At 62.2% G+C, this 16,619-nt stretch overlaps 1 long non-coding RNA gene across 1 annotated transcript; it reads right to left on the reverse strand.

The window, feature by feature from the left end:
• Window positions 1–1,162: 1,162 nt before the first annotated feature.
• LOC102160511 (uncharacterized) lies at window positions 1,163–11,190 on the reverse strand. Its single transcript, XR_014842280.1, has 2 exons — window positions 9,168–11,190; window positions 1,163–9,030 (listed from the first exon to the last, which is right to left on the reverse strand). It is a non-coding gene; the product is annotated as an uncharacterized LOC102160511 (long non-coding RNA).
• Between the last annotated feature and the right edge of the window lie 5,429 nt (window positions 11,191–16,619).

Consider the following 16,619-nt stretch of genomic DNA (forward strand, 5'->3'; position numbering starts at 1 on the left):
GAGTCGTATAACACAGACAACCAAGAAGCACAGACTGCAGCACAGGGAGCTCTACTCTACGGTCTGTAATGACCGAGATGGGAAGAGAATCTGGGAAAGCAGATGGATGTATATGTGTGTGTGCAACTGAATCACTTTGCTGAACCCCTGAAACGAACATGACACTCTAAACCAACTACACTTCAATTTAAAAAAAAGTTCAAAAGCAAAACTCCGGAGCTCCCCAGGGGCCTAGCGGTTCAGGATCCCTCGTTGTCGGGGCTGGGTCTCAGATCACTGCTGTGGCGAAGGTTCGATCCCTGGCCCAGGAACTTCCGCATGCGGTGGGCGTGGCCAGAAAAGCCCAAACCCCAACCCCTCCCAACCCCCAACTGCCTTCACCACCCTTGCCGCCTCTCCTGGAAGGTCGTCCTTCGAGATTGGCAGGGTCACTCCCATGTCCCGCACCGGGGCGGCACTGCCATCCTTGGAGTCCCTGCCTGTGCCGGAACTTTCCAGGCCTGCGTGCTCTCAGTGCCCCAGGGCAGCCCGAGCCCCCCATCCTCCAGACCTGGAGGCGGAGGGGCAGAGGGGCAAAGGAAGGGCGAGTCACAGCGGGAGCCGGGGCCCCCTCCCCGCCCCTGCCCGGGCTGGGACCCTCTCTGTGTGTCCTTCAGGGCGAGACCTCTCTGTGCCCTTTTGACGTCACCGAGGGCCCTTGAGGGCAGCTTCTCAGCAGCGGTGGCAGCGACGCCCGCTTAATCTGTCTGGCTGGACGCGCCGCCCGGTCCTCCCCGCGGTTATTGCATTTCGCGCCGAGTAGCTTGGATTTACTGGGTTATTGGCTCATTTTTCATTTTGCATCTGTAGGAACCAGACTTGGGAATGAAAAGCGGGGCAGGGCCTGAGCCTGACGAGGGAGGGCTGAGGGTGAGCGCCTGGGACGCTGGAAAGGGCTTTTCACAGGCGGTGGCGCAGGGCAGGGAGGGCGGCCTCGGACTTGGGTGGCCTGGGGCCGAGCCCTGGCGTGGCCTTGCGGCCGGGGCGGTGTGGCCGTGGCCATGGCTTCCCCGGCTGCGAAGCTGGAGACTTAGACCCACCTGGAGAGTTTTACAGCACACAGTAGGTACTCAATAAGTGCAGCTACGTTGATTGCTATAAGACGTTATCCTGCTCATGGATGTTTTGTGGCATAAAATAATAGAACTGTTTTATTTGGGGGCTCTCTCAGAAAACATACATACGAGAACACGCCAGGAACTGGCTGACCTGACAACAGCCCCTCGCTGATATTCAATTATCTCCTCCCCACCCCCACCTGCAATTTGATTATTTGGCGCTTGCATCAACACGTCGGCGGCTCTCCTGAGAACGTGGGAGTTAACCTCGGGCTCCTTTCTTGGGTGGTGGGGTGGTCTCCAGACCCCCTAAACCCCTTTCCATTCTTGAGATCCTCGGGCCGGCCAAGCGATGGAGAAAGATAGCTGGCAGCGGGGCTGGGATCCGCGGGCAGGTGTCTTGCTCACAGCGCTTTTGCCGTTTCCGTCTCGGGTCCTTGTTCCCGCGGGGGCTGGGTGCTGGGGACAAGCTGCAGGGAGCACGTCAGGCCCCCCGGAGACCGAGGCAGGACATAAACACGGAGCAGATCCTGGAGCAGAATGACTTCAGGGCTGCTGAGGGCTCTGGGGACGGGACGCAAGGGGCTGCCTCGGCGGCTGGCAAGGCCTCTGGTGGCGGGCGGTCGGCATGGGCTGCAGGAGGGGAGCCAGAGGCGGGGCGGCCAGAGCCGCTCTGGGCCAAGGCTGGGGGCTGAGCTGGCCGGCAGGATCATGCTGCTGCTTGTTTGCGAGGCCTCACCGCAGGCCTGTGCGGGATTTTGCCCCGCGCTGGAGCTGCACAAGGGGACTGTGAGCCGCCGTCCAGCCCCTCCTTCCGTGGCTGGGTCCTTGCCACGGTCTTGGGCACCCGGATCTGATGAAACCCACTCCTTGGAGAAAACAGCAAACCCATCGCAAGAAAAGCCAAGAGTGCCGCGGGGTTATCACCAGCCGGAAAGGGTTATGGGCACTTAACATCTGCCCGTAGTTCAGGGGTCACTAACTCTGGAGGGCATTTATGAGTTTGAAGACTGGCAGGTTCCTCGGAAGGTGAGTTTCTTGCCAGTCAAGTGGCGTCTCATACTGGTGGCTCCCAGCCTGGGCCGGGCCGGCTAGGGCACCCTCGGCAGCATGGCCTCCCCGAGTCCTGGGATCCCAACAGGCAGTGGTGTCGGTCCTGCCAACTCGCCCTGCTGAATGCCCACGTGGTCCTCTGGCACCCGAGTTCTGTGTGACAGTGTTGCCCCTGGTGCGTGGATGCCTCCACGTGGCAGGAGGCATGTGGCCTCTTTTTATCCTTTCCGCCTGGTGGCCCAAAGCCCAGGAGGCTGCCCTGGCAGTGGTGGCCCAGTGGGGAAAGCCTGAGACCCGCCCCCATGTCAGCTGGGTGGCGGGCGCCTCCTCCGTGGCTGCGGGCTGGACAGCTCTCTCTCTGGCCTGGCTGCCTGCAGGGGGGACACAGGACGGAGACCCACTGCCCTGGGCTCCCTCTCCTGGCAGGATTAGGATGGGACTCTGAGGGGGAGCCAGGGAGGCCAGGAGAGGGAGGGGGGTGGGGGTGGGCAGAGGAGCTGACTGTCCCCGGGTCTGGGCCAGGCGGGGACTCTGCCTTGACCCCTGTGGGCTCCCTGGCTGCGCACATCCCCTCGTGCTCCCCTCGTCCCGCCACGGCAGGTGCTCCATGGCAGGTGCAGCCAGTGCACCTGGAGCTCATCCCTCTCTTTTTGTAACGCATCTCGCACACGACCTCTGATGTAACTTGGTCCTCCCAGCAGCCTGGGGACACTGGCCTCTCCCCGAACTGTGTGGGGCAGCCCCCCACCCTGCCCCCATGTCTGGGCTCCGCTAGGCCCCACCGGCCAGGCTGAGGGTGTCCAGGCCTGGACAGAGGGTGACCCAGCTCACTCAGCCCAGGCTGGAGGGTGACAGGAGGCAGAGTGTCTGGGGTCTGGCCCTGGCGAGTGTCCCATTCACTAGGTTTGTGCAAACAAATTTCCTTCAAGACATTTTTTTAATTGAGGTGACATTCACATACCAAAAAATGAACCATTTGATTTCATTTTAATGTTTTTGGCCTCGACCTCAGGCTGGGGATTGAAGGACTCTGCCTCTTTTAATCGCTAGGCCACCAGGGAATTCCGAAATGCACCGTTTTAAAATGCACTGTCCCGTGACCTTTCACCTATTCCCATGCAATCACCCCCTATCTAGTTCCAACATATTGTCATCACCCCAAAAAGACACCCCTTTCCCCTCCCCCGGCCCTTGGCAACCACTAATCTGCTTCTCATCTCTAGGGATTTACTTAACGCTCTGGCCACTTCCTAGGAAAAGAACCATTCCGTGTGCCACTTTGCACACCTGCCCTCTTTCAACTGGGGTCATGTCTTTGAGGTTCATTCATGTTGTTTTCCTGAATTTCCTTTTTTTTTTTTTTTTTTCCTTTTTAGGGTCACGCCCAAGGCATATGGAAGTTCCCAGGCTAGGGGTCGAATCAGATCTACGGCGTCCAGCCTACACCACAGCTACAGCAACACAGGATCCAAGCCATGTCTGTGACCCACACCACAACTCACAGCAACACCAGATCTTTAACCCCCTGAGCAAGGCCAAGGATTGAACGCTCGTCCTTAGGGATATTAGCCAAGTTCATTATTGCTGAGCCACCACGGGAACTCCCCTGAAGCTCCTTCTCGATAGTGTGTCTGAAGCACTGGCTGCTGGCCGGCAATCTCTGTATATACCTTATTTCCCTCTGCCCTCACGCTAACCCTAAGAGGTAGGGTCTCTGTGAATCCCATTTAAAAGACAAAGACACCCAGGCTCCTGGAGGTCAGGCGACACGCTGCCAAATGGTGCAACCAGGACTTTGGTCTCTCCGTCCTTGGATGCAGCCTCTGAATCCTGTTCATTTCTGGAGCCCATCTCCGCCTCCCGGAAGGGCTGCCTGGGTGTCGAGCCCGTTACCAGCTTTATCTCCCACGGGCAAGCTCCTTGCAGGCAGTGAACTTGTGTCCTTGGCTTTTGTGGCCCCCCGTGGACCACGCACCCACCCAGCGGGTGCTTTAGAAATTACCAGGTAGCGACTGTTAATGGGCTCCGTAGGTTGGGGCTGATCCCCGGCCGTGGCCGTGGCCTGGATAGGCTCCAGTTTCTCAGCAGTCTCCACAGGGGTACGGGTTCCTGCTGGGATGTTCTGTGAACTGTGGGCCAGCTGGTTTCTCGGCCCTCTTTTGGACTTAAAGGAACACCGGTGTGTTGCAAAGCTCGGGTCCTGCCGGGACAGCCCAAATCTCTTACTCTCTTCCCAGAAAAATAGATCGAAATTTTGCTTTCCTTTTTACCGCCATCGCAGAGCAGATGTTAACTTTCCAATAAACGGGAGGAAAAAAATAGAGGAGAGACATTTAGCCAACTATAGCTGTGCAGGCCGGAGTTATCACTCTGATTTCAACTGGGACCATAAAATTTTATGAGCTATTAAATTGTCCTAAAGCGCCTTTAAGATACAAACTTGAGTGTCTGAGATGGCCCATTAAAAAAAGTGGGTTACATCAGGAGAACTTTTACTACCAACCCTCAGTTGTGTTCAATCAATAAAACTTCTAACTAGCCGTGTGGCTTTGGGCAGAGAATGTGGGTCCTGCTGGGGCTGGGCCAGCTGGTGGTCCCAGAAACATCCTTGAGCATGAAGGGAGCCAGACAGCAGGGCTGTCGGCCAGGGCCCGGCACCTCTGAGGCTTCCTGAACGTGCTGCTTCCTGCCTGGGCTTCCATGGTCAAGCGGTGGACGGAGCTGGGAGGTGGGCCAGAGACCAGCATGTCAGGTCTTGTAGCCACATGTGGGCTTAGGGTGTCCCTGCTTCCTGGGGGCAAATGGGGGCACCGCGGGGCCGTCCTGGGATGAGACGGGCCAGCCCTGAGCCACTGCTGCCCTTGAGGCCTTGAGCCTGCCCCTCGCATCTTGTGTACAGACCGTGGGGTCTGGGGCCCAGGGGCGTCGCCTACCTGCTTGGCCGCTATTGTCCCCAGATTCTAGGCGCTTAGGGTGGCCAGGAGGCCTGGTCCTGGCAGCCAGCGGCAGGGCCGACCCTGGCCTCCTAGCCCATTGCGACAGCCCAGTTGGGCAATTCCCACGGGCTGAGCTGTGCCCGGAGCTCAGTTTCCTCGTCCCAGTGTCTGGATCCGCGCAGACACGTGCCCCCATCGCTGTTTATGTGGTTGCCTCTAATCTCCCAGCCTCTGGAGCCTCTGTCCGTCTCTGGCTGGGTTCCCCGCCGTGCTCTGGCCCCAAGGTCAGGGAGTCGGTCCTCCCAGGCCTGCAGCCCAGCCAGCTGGGAGAAGGCCCGGGGAGGGGCTTCCTGGGGCAGCCAGGCGGATGGGCCTGCATCAGTGGGGTGTTTGGGGGTGTCTAGCAGGGACAGGGCGTCAGCGTGCTGACCAGGGCAGGACATCAGGCCTGCCTTGAGGCGTGTGTTCCGCCAGACGCCAATTAGCCTGGAATTCAGAGGCCCGTGGCCTCCTCGCCCGCCTGGAGATAGGGCCTCGGATCCGCTCCACCAGACGGCTCCTGTGTGGCCTCGCTGGGAGTCCTGGAGTCCCTCCACCCAGGAACACTTCCAGGGGTCAGAGGGCTCTCAGCCTCCCAGTCTCAGCTGGGGTGGGAAAGGGAAGGGTCTGGACTGCAGGCCCCTGGGATCCTGACCCAACCCTGCCACCAACTGAAGGAGGGCTGGTGCAGTCATTGTCCCTCCAGGGGCCTTGAGAAGGAAGGCAGGACCCCCCACCTTGAGCCCTGGGTCTTTCTCTGCTCTAAATCTCTGGGGCTCTGGCTAAAGGGTGTCCCCTAGGAGTTCCGTGTAAACAGTGATGCGTTTGCAAGAAAAATCCACCAGGCAACCCACGTATCAACCATTTCCACTCTAGCATGAATCAGCTTTTCAGACCAGCTTGGGTGCAGAGCTGGGAGGGGACAGGTGCTGGGCATGGCCATGGTGATGAGGGGTGTGGGGCAGACTGGGAGGGACCTCAGGGTGAACCTGAGAGTCCTGAGGGTCCCTGGGAATAAGGCCTGGGAGGAGCGGGAGGTACCATCTCAGTTTGAGGAGTGAGTTGGGAACGAGAGGCCGACACTGGGAACGGAAGCCTGTGAGTGATGAGAACTTTCCTTCTGGGTAATGGGGAGCCAAGGAGGGCTGTTCAGGGAGGGTGTGGCAAGCTAGGACCCATGTTTGGGGAAGTTGACGCCGGCGGACAGCGTGTGGCAGCTGTAGGTGGAAGAGACAGAGCAGGCCCTGAACTCTTAGAGTCCGCTGAACCCAGTGAGAAACGCCCACCGATGAGGAGGGTGGATGCTGGACTCTCCCTGCCCTTTAGCCAAGGTGGCAGCTTGTCTTGGTGGCTCTGCCACACGGGGCTGCCCCAAACCTCAAGGACCCCACCCCCTGCCCACAGAAGATAAAGTTCTCTGCTCTGTTGGGGGTGGGGAAGACGTCGGGCTGCCCCAGGGCTTCTAGAAGCTTCTCCAGGAATACCAGTTCTGTGAGATGTTAATGGGGTCCCAGGGAGAAGGCTCTAGGGTAAGGAGGTCTCGAGAGCCCAGGTTCGGGTCAAACCCCATCTTCACTGCAGGGGGTTGAGCCTTTAGTCAGCAGCAGGCCCCACCACCCCTGAGCCGAGCAGGTCTGGTCCTCAAACATGAGTGACCCTGGGACCCCATGTGGTTGCGCCTTGCGGAGCCCCCTGCGGCAAGGCTGGCAATGCCCTCCTTGAACTCCTGGGGGTGGAGGGTGGGCATGCCAGGTGTCAGCCGGAAGGAAAGGCCTGGAGCTGCTGGGCTGGAGGCTTCTCCCCCCACCGCCTTCTGGCCGCCCCATTGCTGGGATGTCGTGTCCCTAGGGGGCCCTCCTCTGCCCCCCATCACTCAGCTCTGCATCGCCCCCTCTCCCCGCAGCAGCCCATCCCCCGGGGGCCTTTCTCATAGGCGTTTCCTCAGGGATCTGGCGCCGCAGCGTTAACTTAAGTAGGGCCTGGTGTGGAGGCCCAGTGCCCCCAGGCCCGGCTCTGGACCCCATAAGGCAAGAGCTTTGCTGGGGGTCCCAAGGTGCGCAGAGGGGCCTTCCGAGGCGGGGGTGTTGTTGGCGGAGCCGCACTGACACCGGGCTCCCACCCTGTCGGCTGAGGGATGGGCTGAATTGGGGGGTCCCTGCCACGGAGATGCCCCCTGCCCGGGACCCTGCGCCTTCCTCTGCGGGAAGACCCTGTCCAGCTGGGCCCCTCCTGCTTTCCCGGGAGGGAGGAGGCAGGGGACGGAGGGCCCGCTGCACCCTCCCCCAGCCATTACCTCTGTGGGTGCGCCTCTTCCACGCCCCTTCCGCCTGCTTTGGGGTCTTGCCCACCGCGCCCCCCAACCCTGCCCCCGCCGTCTCTCTGCCTTCTTCCCTTCCCAGGCCGGGTCTGAGAACCGAGCCTTTGAGACCCAGGCGTTCGGCCTCGGGCAGGAGCGGACCTTGGGCCCAAGGCTCCATCCCTCTGTCCATCCACTGACCGTGTGCTCTTGGACATGTTGGGTGACTTTTCACGGCCTCATCTGTCGTAGTCGTGGGGCCCAGCCCCTGGGAATGGGGACGGGCACATGAGGCAGTGTGCGCCTGGCATCTGTGTCCTTAAGGGCAGAGACAGTCGGGGCTGTGTGGGCCCTGAGGGGACACCCGGCCTGGCCTCCAGGAGGGAGCGGGAGGAGGGCCACGGTGGCTCAAGGATTGGTCCCTGGTCCTCACCCTGGGTTTCGCCCCTTGTTGCTCTGGCTGGGACAGTACTGGGTGCCCTGGCCACTTTCCCGGAAAGGGGGAGGGCACACTGGGCGTAGGCAGACCCCTCGGGCCAGGACCGGCGCTGGACATCCGAGAGGGTGTTCTGAACGCGTGGCCCAATGCCCACAGTAGGCAGGGGACCCAGCCCTGGGGGCGGCGCAGGGTGTGTCCCCCTCCTACTCTTTGCTGCCCTAGCTGTCCTGGCGGGGCGGCTGGAACAGAACCCCAGGTGTCCCCCACTCTCCCTGGCACTTTAGAAAGTGGATTCATTTGGCCTGTGGTTTCTGAGTGGTTTGGCCCACAGGTACCCAGAGGCTCCGCTGCCAGGGATCCCCCCGCCATCAGCCGCCGGGAGCCCGAGGGGTGGACGGCCTGGCAGTGCAGGCATTGGCTGGCAGCTGCTGCCCCCACGCCCCCGCAGCCCCTCCCAGCTGCCCGGTTTCCCAAATGGGCCTCCTGGCGGGGCGCCTCCTGCAGCGGCCAAGCAGGAGCACTCCTCTGCCTCCCGGGCCGCCCTGCGGTTTGGGCAGGAATTCAGGGAATTGGCCGTTTCTGGCTCCCTAGCTGAGGACACAGTGGCTCCTGGGGGTGAGCTCCGAGCCTCAGGAGGTGCGCACAACACTTGGAGAGGAGTGGCCGGTGGGAGGGCAGCCCCAACTGGGCGTCGGGCCTGGGGGCACCAGCCAGCCTCTCGGCGGTGGGGGGTGCGCAGAGCCGTGGGGCCAGAAAACAGTGGACACTGTGACCTTAGAGGGACATTCCCTCTCTGGTGTCAGCTTGCTCTTGCCTCTCCTTGGTTTATTTACGTAGTCGACAGGCGTTAATTGAGCACCAACTGTGTGCTTAATTAATTGAGCACCTACTGTGTACCGGCTGCTGTTCTAGCTGGTTCTCCAGGCTGCCTCGCCTTCACCCTGGCTCCCCCCATCCTTCCGGCCTCAGGCACAGTCTCCTCCAGAAGCCTTCACTGTCCACCTGACGCCCCGGGCCTGCCCGACGCCCCACCAAGGTCCTGCGGCCACCGTGTGTCTTTCCCGCATTGTGGCGCCTCCTGATGGCCCTGTTCCAGGGCGAGCCAGCCTGGGCAGTGTGTTTCTCCAGCGGCCGGCCCTGCGTCGGGCTGCCTGCCAGGTCTCAAGGCTCCTGAGTGAGGAGAGGGAGGGATGGTGGGCTGGGGGGTGGGATCGTGGGGGGCGGGGATCCCAGGAGGAGGTGACGCCATCTGCCTCGTCCCCGGGGTGAGGCTGAAGGTTCAAGGCAGTCAGAGAACAGGGCCTGACCTGACCGTGCTCCTTCCGCCCGCACGACTTCCTGGGGAGAGGCGCTCATCTGCCCATTTTCCCGAGGAGGAAACTGAGTCTGGGGTGGACAGAGCGTGGAGTGGTGAGCTGGGCTAGATCCTCTGGCGTCTGAGGGCGCGGCTCCCCCAGCGCCTCCCCAGCCCCACGGGAGCGCCTATGCCCTCGGCATCATCACTGCGGCGTGAAACCCTCCTGGATGAGCTGGGAGGCCTTCCCGCCAGGCCCACCTTGGCTGCGGCGCCTGCCCACGTCTCACCTTCAGATGCCGGGTCTTAATTAGCTCCCAGGGGAGCGGGGCTCCCTTCCAGGGGTGGGGCTCACCTGTGTCTCCCAGCTGGGGGAGCGGCTGTGTTCCACACGCGTGCGCTCTGTGTGTGCAGACACACCTGCCCCAGGCACACGCACAGACACGGGGGCACGCCCACGCACGCAAAAACACCCTCGGGCCCTTCCACCCTCTGTGTTGCTCCCGGGAGGTGCGTACCTACACAGACCCTTGCTGGGAGGCAGACGTGCAGCCCCCACATCTGCGCACGCGGGCCGGGCCCCGAGCCCAGGCCCCGAGCCCAGACCCAGCCGGAGCCGGGCAGCGGCTGCCTGGATGCCCTCCTCCCGCCCACGCTCCCCCACCCCCTGCAGCTGGCCCGCCTTTTGCAATTCTTACATTTATTTCACAGTCATTTACATCGGCAGAGGCTTTCAAAACACTTCAGGCTTGTTTACTGAGCTGAGCAAGGACACTTTGTCTCCTTTCCAACTCAGCCTTCCAGAAGGATCAGGAACGTGCCGTCTCTGCGCTGGGCCAGCTGTGCGCTGTGCCAGCAGCGGCCCCCGGCCTTCTTAAAGGGCCAGCTGGGCTCCGCCTCCTGTGGGACGTGTGCCCTTGAACCTGGGCCGCCCGCACCCCCGGGCTGGGTCCCCAGGGAACACTGTGCCTGGGAACCAGCACGGGGGTGACGTGAAGCCACCCCCTCAGTCTCCGCGGGCCATTGTGCTGCTGACGGAACAGGCCCTGTTTTATCATGACTGCCTTGTAAGCTAGGCGGGCGGAGGGACCCGAGTCTGGGGACTGCGCCCCCCGCTCAGCTGCTCCCTGACACAGGGTTGGAGCTATGGGGACAGGGGGGGTTTCTTTTCCGTCCCCTCTGGAGGCCAATGCCGGCTGCCTCCCCCAGAGACAGTGCTTCCCCACCGGCAGGGGCCAGGTGACCCCTCGGTCCCCAGGACCTGCCCCACAGATGGCCACAGAGGGGGTACTGGAGCCCAAAGGGGACAGCTGCTTAAACCTGGGTTCTGGGGGTCCTGGTTTGAGAGAAAAGCAGAGCTGTCCTGTGGGGGGACGGGCAGGCCCTCTGGGGACCGTTCCCCACCCGGCTCTTGGTCGTTTGGAGCCTGACCTTGGTCCTGGCCTCTTCCTGGAGACCCTTCCTCTGCCCACTGCCACGGCCTCCAGCCCCTCCGGTTTCTAGCCTTTGCAACAACCTCCCACGGACATCCAGCAAGCCTCGTCGGCAAGGGCGCTGGGCACTCCCTGTCCTCTCCCTTCACCCCTCCTTTCCCCCAGGCCTGCATCCTTAGGACCTACTGCCCGCTGAGCCCACGCGTGGCCTGTTTGGACATCAGCCTTGGTGGAGACAGCGCCACTGCTGCAAGCTTCAGCAGAGCAAGTTCAAGGTCTGAGGGCCCAGGTCCAAGGAGGTTTGCCAGGGACTCATGCATATCAAAGAAGACAGACAGGGGATGGGCCAGCACAGCCGACCCCAGAGGGCAGGGCTGGGTGGAGAAGCAAGCAGAGGCGGTGCGGTGCGCCCTGAATGCGGTGCTGAGCCTCCGGGCAGCCAGAGTGAAAAGGAAACGTGGCGGAAGAGGAGGGTGCTCTGGTTCGAGAGAGAAACTTTTGATGACTTTGTTATTGGAGGCCTGATGCCCCAGCCTGGAGAGGCAGGTGCTCTGAGGGATGCCGCCCGCAGGCCTGAGGCTCTGGCCTAAAGCAGCAGGGAGAGGGGCGCTGAGGGCCCAAGTCTGAGGGTTTGCCTCTCAGCAGGGAGGTGCCTGGAACCAAGTCTCAGCCCCACGATGAGGGCGAAGGTGCATCTCCAGGCCGAGCGAGGGTGGGGCATGGGACCCTTGCATCTGCAGGGCCTGGGTGTGCGGAGGCCCCGGTTTCCTGGGGTGTGAAATGGGATGGAGGCTTGGGCTGCGGGGGTTAAAGGGGGTTCAGAGGCCGAGGCTGGAAGCCGTGGGGGGCCACCTGCTGATGTCAACATACGTGAGTGAACAGCCGATGCCACCCTGATGGCATCTGCGGTGGCCCTGGGGCCTCAGGGAATCCTTCAGAGTAAGGAGAGTTCTGGAGCCCTGGCAGGTGGGAGTGCAAACCTGCCACGGATGAGAGGCTGCCACCCCTCACTGTCGAGCCCCCCCCGTCCCTTCACCCCCGGCCCTGTCCCTCCAGGTGGGCGACCCAGGCCCCTGGGGCTGGCGGGGCCCTGGGTGCTGGTGGCCCTTGTTCCCAGTGTCTGGGGACGAGTCCTCATGCATCCCAGGGACTTCCGTGCCAGCCCTGGGGGACCTTCTGGGGGAGCCCAGCTCCCTGCTCCTGGGCTGTAACTCTCCTCTCTGAGGCCTCTCCCCGACCCCCGCTGCCCTCACTGGAAACTGGGGAGTTGGGCTTGGGGGGGGTGGGTGGGTCAGGAGTGTGCCTGGCACCCTGAGTGGCGGGGGCTGTGGTTCTGGGTCAGACCTGTCTCTGGGCTTCCCGCCCTTTTCCTGCCTGCTCAGCACCCTTGGGCCTCTGGCTCCTTCCCTGGTCCCCCGGCACCCTCCCTCCTTCTCTTCTCCTCCGTTGCCCACTTCCCTGGTGCTGTGGAAGCACCCCCACCCCAGCCTGTACACAGTTGCTGGACCTGTGACCCAGCCTGAAAGCGGGGTGCCCGTCTCAGCCAGGCCTGGGGAGCCGATGTGTTTGCCAGCTGGCTTCGGGCTCGCCCTGCCCGAGGGGGGTGTTGGGGGGGCACCCAGGAGGTTCGAGGGGCATCCGCTCTGGGCAATGCCAACAGGCGCAGCTACAAGTTGCCCGGTTTCCAAGTCTCTGAGTCACCGGGACGGAGGGAAAACAGGTTTGTGGCCAGTGGCTGGGAGTCGGATACTCTTAGTACCCGACCTGTGCAAAGTCGGTGACCCCAACGTTCCCCGCAGAGCACGCACGCCCGCGCTGCTGAGACTGGCCGCCTCTGTGGCCCCACTGGGGCCATTCCAGCAAGTGCTCCCACTTGACGGGCAGGTAAAGCGAGGCCCGGGCAGACTTGCAGGAGAGGGTCTGGGCTGCGGCCGCGCTGATCTTGGCTCCGGCCTCGAGCTCCCCGGTGTTGCCTCTGAGGGTGACTCATCCCCAGGCACCTGATTGGCCGCACACTCTCCCGCCCTGGACCCCGCCCCGCCAGCTGCTGGATCCCAGGAATGTGTTCGGCCTGTGGGGTCCCCAGGGAGCTTGGTGCTGGAACTGGGGTTGGCCCGGGCTTCTGCCCTTGATGCGTTTCCCCTGGGTTTTCAGCCCTGGCGGCGTGGGCAGGCTGCAGGGTATTTCCTCCGCCTGTTTCTGATTTATTCATACAAAGCTCATCAAAACCAACTCTGTCCCCGATCTGACTGGCCTCAGTCTTTTATCTGGGAAACAGGAAGCTGTGAATTTTGCTAGAAGAAAACTAAGGTATCTGCTTCGGGCCGTATCCCGTGATGCTGACCTCAGGGTTCATGTGCCTCAAGATGAAATTCAGGGAATTCCCGTGGTGGCTCAGTGGTAATGAACCTGATTGATGTCTGTAAGGACACAGGTTCGATCCCCGGCATCACTCAGTGGGTTAAGGATCCAAACAGCTGACAAGGTCTAGGCAGCCTTCACACGGTCCCTGTTTGGGAGGGACTTTTGAAAAACTGCATGGACACGATGATCAAAGTAGGGACATTTTGGGGTCCCGAGGCAGCAACCAGAATCCCCGTGGGGATGGCCCTGCAGAGGCGTAGCCGGTGTGACAGGGTGGAGGCCGCGTGACAGCAGGTAGGGGCTGTCAGGGGGCTGACGAGGGCCTCAGGCAGCGCTTGCGCACCTGCCAGGCCTTATAAAGAATCCGGACCCTCGGGGGAAGTAGGGAGCCACAGAAGGTGAGAGCGGGGGGCAGCCTCCGGGTGTTTGTCAGGACCCCCGCTTTCCTGACTCAGCAGCCAGCTTTCCCCCCTGCTCCTGAGTGTGAGGCTGGCCAGGGTCTCCCCAACCGTGCCTTCCAACAGCCCCCCTAGGTCTTGCGAATAAGAAGCAGAGTTTGGGGACCCCCCCATGCCAAGCCCCTCCCCGCCTGGAAGAGGGAGGTGGAGGCTTCTGCCCACACCACCTGAGGGACAAGACTGCCCCCACCTGCCCAGACCTGCCCAGGCCGGGTGGCTGGCTCGCTGGGACCTGGCCAAGCCCCTTCCACTGTCCACTTGACCGGCTTTTGCTGGGTCATGGAACAGAGGGGCCCCCAGTCACTGGGAGGCGGTGTGCTTCGCAGCTGGGCTGGGGTTCGAGTCCACCTTTCCACGGGGCACTGTGGGACGTGATGTAGGGCGTGTCCCTCTCTGCGTCTCAGTTTACCTCTCTGCAGGGTGGGGACAGTCGCTAGGGCAGGGTGCCACCTCCTGCAGGCTCCAAGGCTGCTCGTGGCTTTGATGGACACCAGACCAGCAGACAAAAGCAGCCAGAGTGGGGTAGGGGTGGAATGTTCCAGAGACCCGGCCCCTGAGGCCGAGCGGGGAGGGGCTGGGGACAGCCACGACCACAACCCTCCCTTGCTGTTCTATTGTTGTGGGTCTTTCTGTGCTGGGGTGATTTTGAGGTCTCCGTGGGGTTCAAAATAGGGCGTTTGTGGGGGAGCTGGTAGCCCCTCTGGCTGGGGGTACCCTCCTGGTGGGGGGCAGAGGCTGGGAGTGGGGGACCGTGGGAGCCCCCCAGGCCATGAGGGAGCCGAGCCAGCCATCCAGGCTGGAGGGAGCAGCTGAGCTTGATTAGACCACAAGCCGAGGGTCGGATTCCAATCAAGGGAGAACCTCATTCCTAACGAGGCCAACAGCGCAGGGTTGATTTCCCTGCTCCTTTCCGTTCAGAGACGGTTAATGAGGCACCTACGGTGTCCCAGGCTTGAATTAGCTGGGCATCGCTGAGGTGCGTGGTTCCATATGGGCGGCCCCCATGAAGGGGCCAGGAGACCAGAGCAGAGAAGGGAAAGGGGCTCCGGGGAGACACGACCTCCAAGCTCCGCGTGGCCGGTGACAGACCCTGGCGACGGCACGCAGCCGCGATGCGTCGGGGTGAGAGGGACCCTCCTCCCCTCTGTGGTCTCCCCCAAAACCCAACGCCCAGCCGGACGAACCACGAGAAACACACCAGGCAAACCCCACCTAAGGGGCACGCCACCAAAACCTGGCCAGCCCTCCTCAAAACTGCTAAGTTCGGGAGTTCCCGTAGTGGCTCAGCGGTAACAGACCCGACGCATACCCACGAGGACGCAGGTTGGATCCCTGGCCTCGCTCAGTGGGTGAAGGATCTGGCGTTGCCGTCAGCTGTGGTGTAGGTTGCAGAAGGGGCTTGGATCCTGTGTTGCTGTGGCTGCGGTGTAGGCCGGCTGCTGTGGCTCTGATTCAACCTCGAGCCTGGGAACCTCCATATGCTGCACATATGGCCTTAAAAAGGCCAAACAACAAACAAACAGAAACCTGTGAAGTTCACCCCAAACAAGGAAAGTCTGAGGAGCCCCCCCAGCCCAGAGGGGCCCAAGGAGATGTGATGCCCGAGCGTCATGTGGGCTCCTGGATGGGGTCCTGGGGCCACAGCAGGACATTAGGGGACGAACTAAGGGACTCTGAATAGTGCGGACTTGAGTTCCTAAGGTGGGGTCTTGGCTGATGAATTGTAACCAGGGCCCCACACGGACGTGAGACGCTGAAATCCTTGGGAAAACCGGGCGCGGGCAGATGGGAACGCTCTGTACACCCGTCTCAGTTCGGCTGCTGACCTTGAATTGTTCTAAATAAATGAAATTTTACTAACAAAAAGGAGGCTCCAGAGCCAAGAACACATGGTGGTGGTGGTGGAGGGATGAGTAAGACTCGGCAGCCCCATCACAGCACAGCCCCGTCACAGCTCAGCTCAAGGCACCCAGGGATTCTGCCGTGAAGGCCCCGTGTTGCTTTGCCTGACCCCCGAGTCCCACCCGCACTGCCCGCTGGATACCTCCCGCGGTGGAACCAACACTCCAACAGCTGGTTCTGAGCCGCGGTGGGTGAGGAGCCCAACTTTGGTGGGACATTGTGACCAGTGGGCCTCCTTGCCTGTCCCAGCCCTTCTGGGTGGGCGGACGGATGCACAGCCTCTGCAGGGGTCCGTCCTGCCGTGCCACCCCCTGTCCTCTGTACCCCCGGGCTCCACGGGGGAGGGCTGGAGTCAGTGGAGAGCTTGGCAAGTCCCCGGCTGGCTGTGCAGCCTTTTTTCTGCCCGCACAGGCTGAATCCTCGCGCCCCAGTGAGGCCAGTGTGACGGTTCCCGCCTTACAGGTGTGCCAAGTCGTGGCAGGGGTGGCAGGGCCGGAAGTCCCAGCTGAGTCTCTCCAACTGGAAAGCCAGGCTCTTACCCAGCTCACCACACCCGTCTCGGCACGCAGGGTGGCCCCGACGCCGTGCAGAACTGGTGACCGCAAGCCCGGGTGTGAACTGGGCCCTCGCCAGGGCGTGGGGCTGGCGGGGCAGTGATGGACTGTAAGTCACACCCTCGACTTGCTCAGATTTCCTTATGTTTTCACGGCGAGTGTGTATTTCCGGTGCTATCAGACGGAGTCCTTCCACGGGGGGCGGGGGGGGGGGGCAAGGATGCCTGGGGCGGCAGGAGGAAGGGAGCCCTCTTTCCAGCCCCTCCTTGCAAGAGGGCTTCAAGTCTGCCCCTGGGAATTTCTGGTCTTGGGGGGAAGCTGGAAACCCAACAAGAGCAGCTTTGTCCCTCCAGGCCTGCGCCTGTGCAAACGCCCCAGAGCCCAGGGCAGGAGGCAGCGTGATTCCCACACCGCCGTCCAAGAGGCAGCCGGCAACCTCGCCCGCTGCTCCCAACCACCGCCCCGTCTCCAGGCCATCGGACGCCCCAGTGGCCCATGGAGGTCAGTGGCTGTCACCCCACTTAGGGGCAGAGGATGCCGGGACAAGGCAAGAGACTGCCTGGGGGGTGGGGGGTGGGGGGCTGGGTTCTCGTCTCCACCCTGTGGAAACGTGCTGGGTGCCCCGGGTGAGTGGATCTCTGTCAGAGGGGGCCCAGTAGTTACCCAGCTACTGGCCGCCTGGGGCCAGGCAGGACACCGGGGCCCATGGTGGGGGGCGTGGCAGAGAGAATGGCGTATCGGGAGCTAGGTTCTG

Source organism: Sus scrofa, chromosome 1 (assembly GCF_054392235.1).
Source record: "Sus scrofa isolate SSC_HxYL_T2T_F1_AM1 chromosome 1, Sscrofa_HxYL_maternal_Yorkshire_Landrace_v2.0, whole genome shotgun sequence".
Classification (NCBI taxonomy): Eukaryota; Metazoa; Chordata; class Mammalia; order Artiodactyla; family Suidae; genus Sus; species Sus scrofa.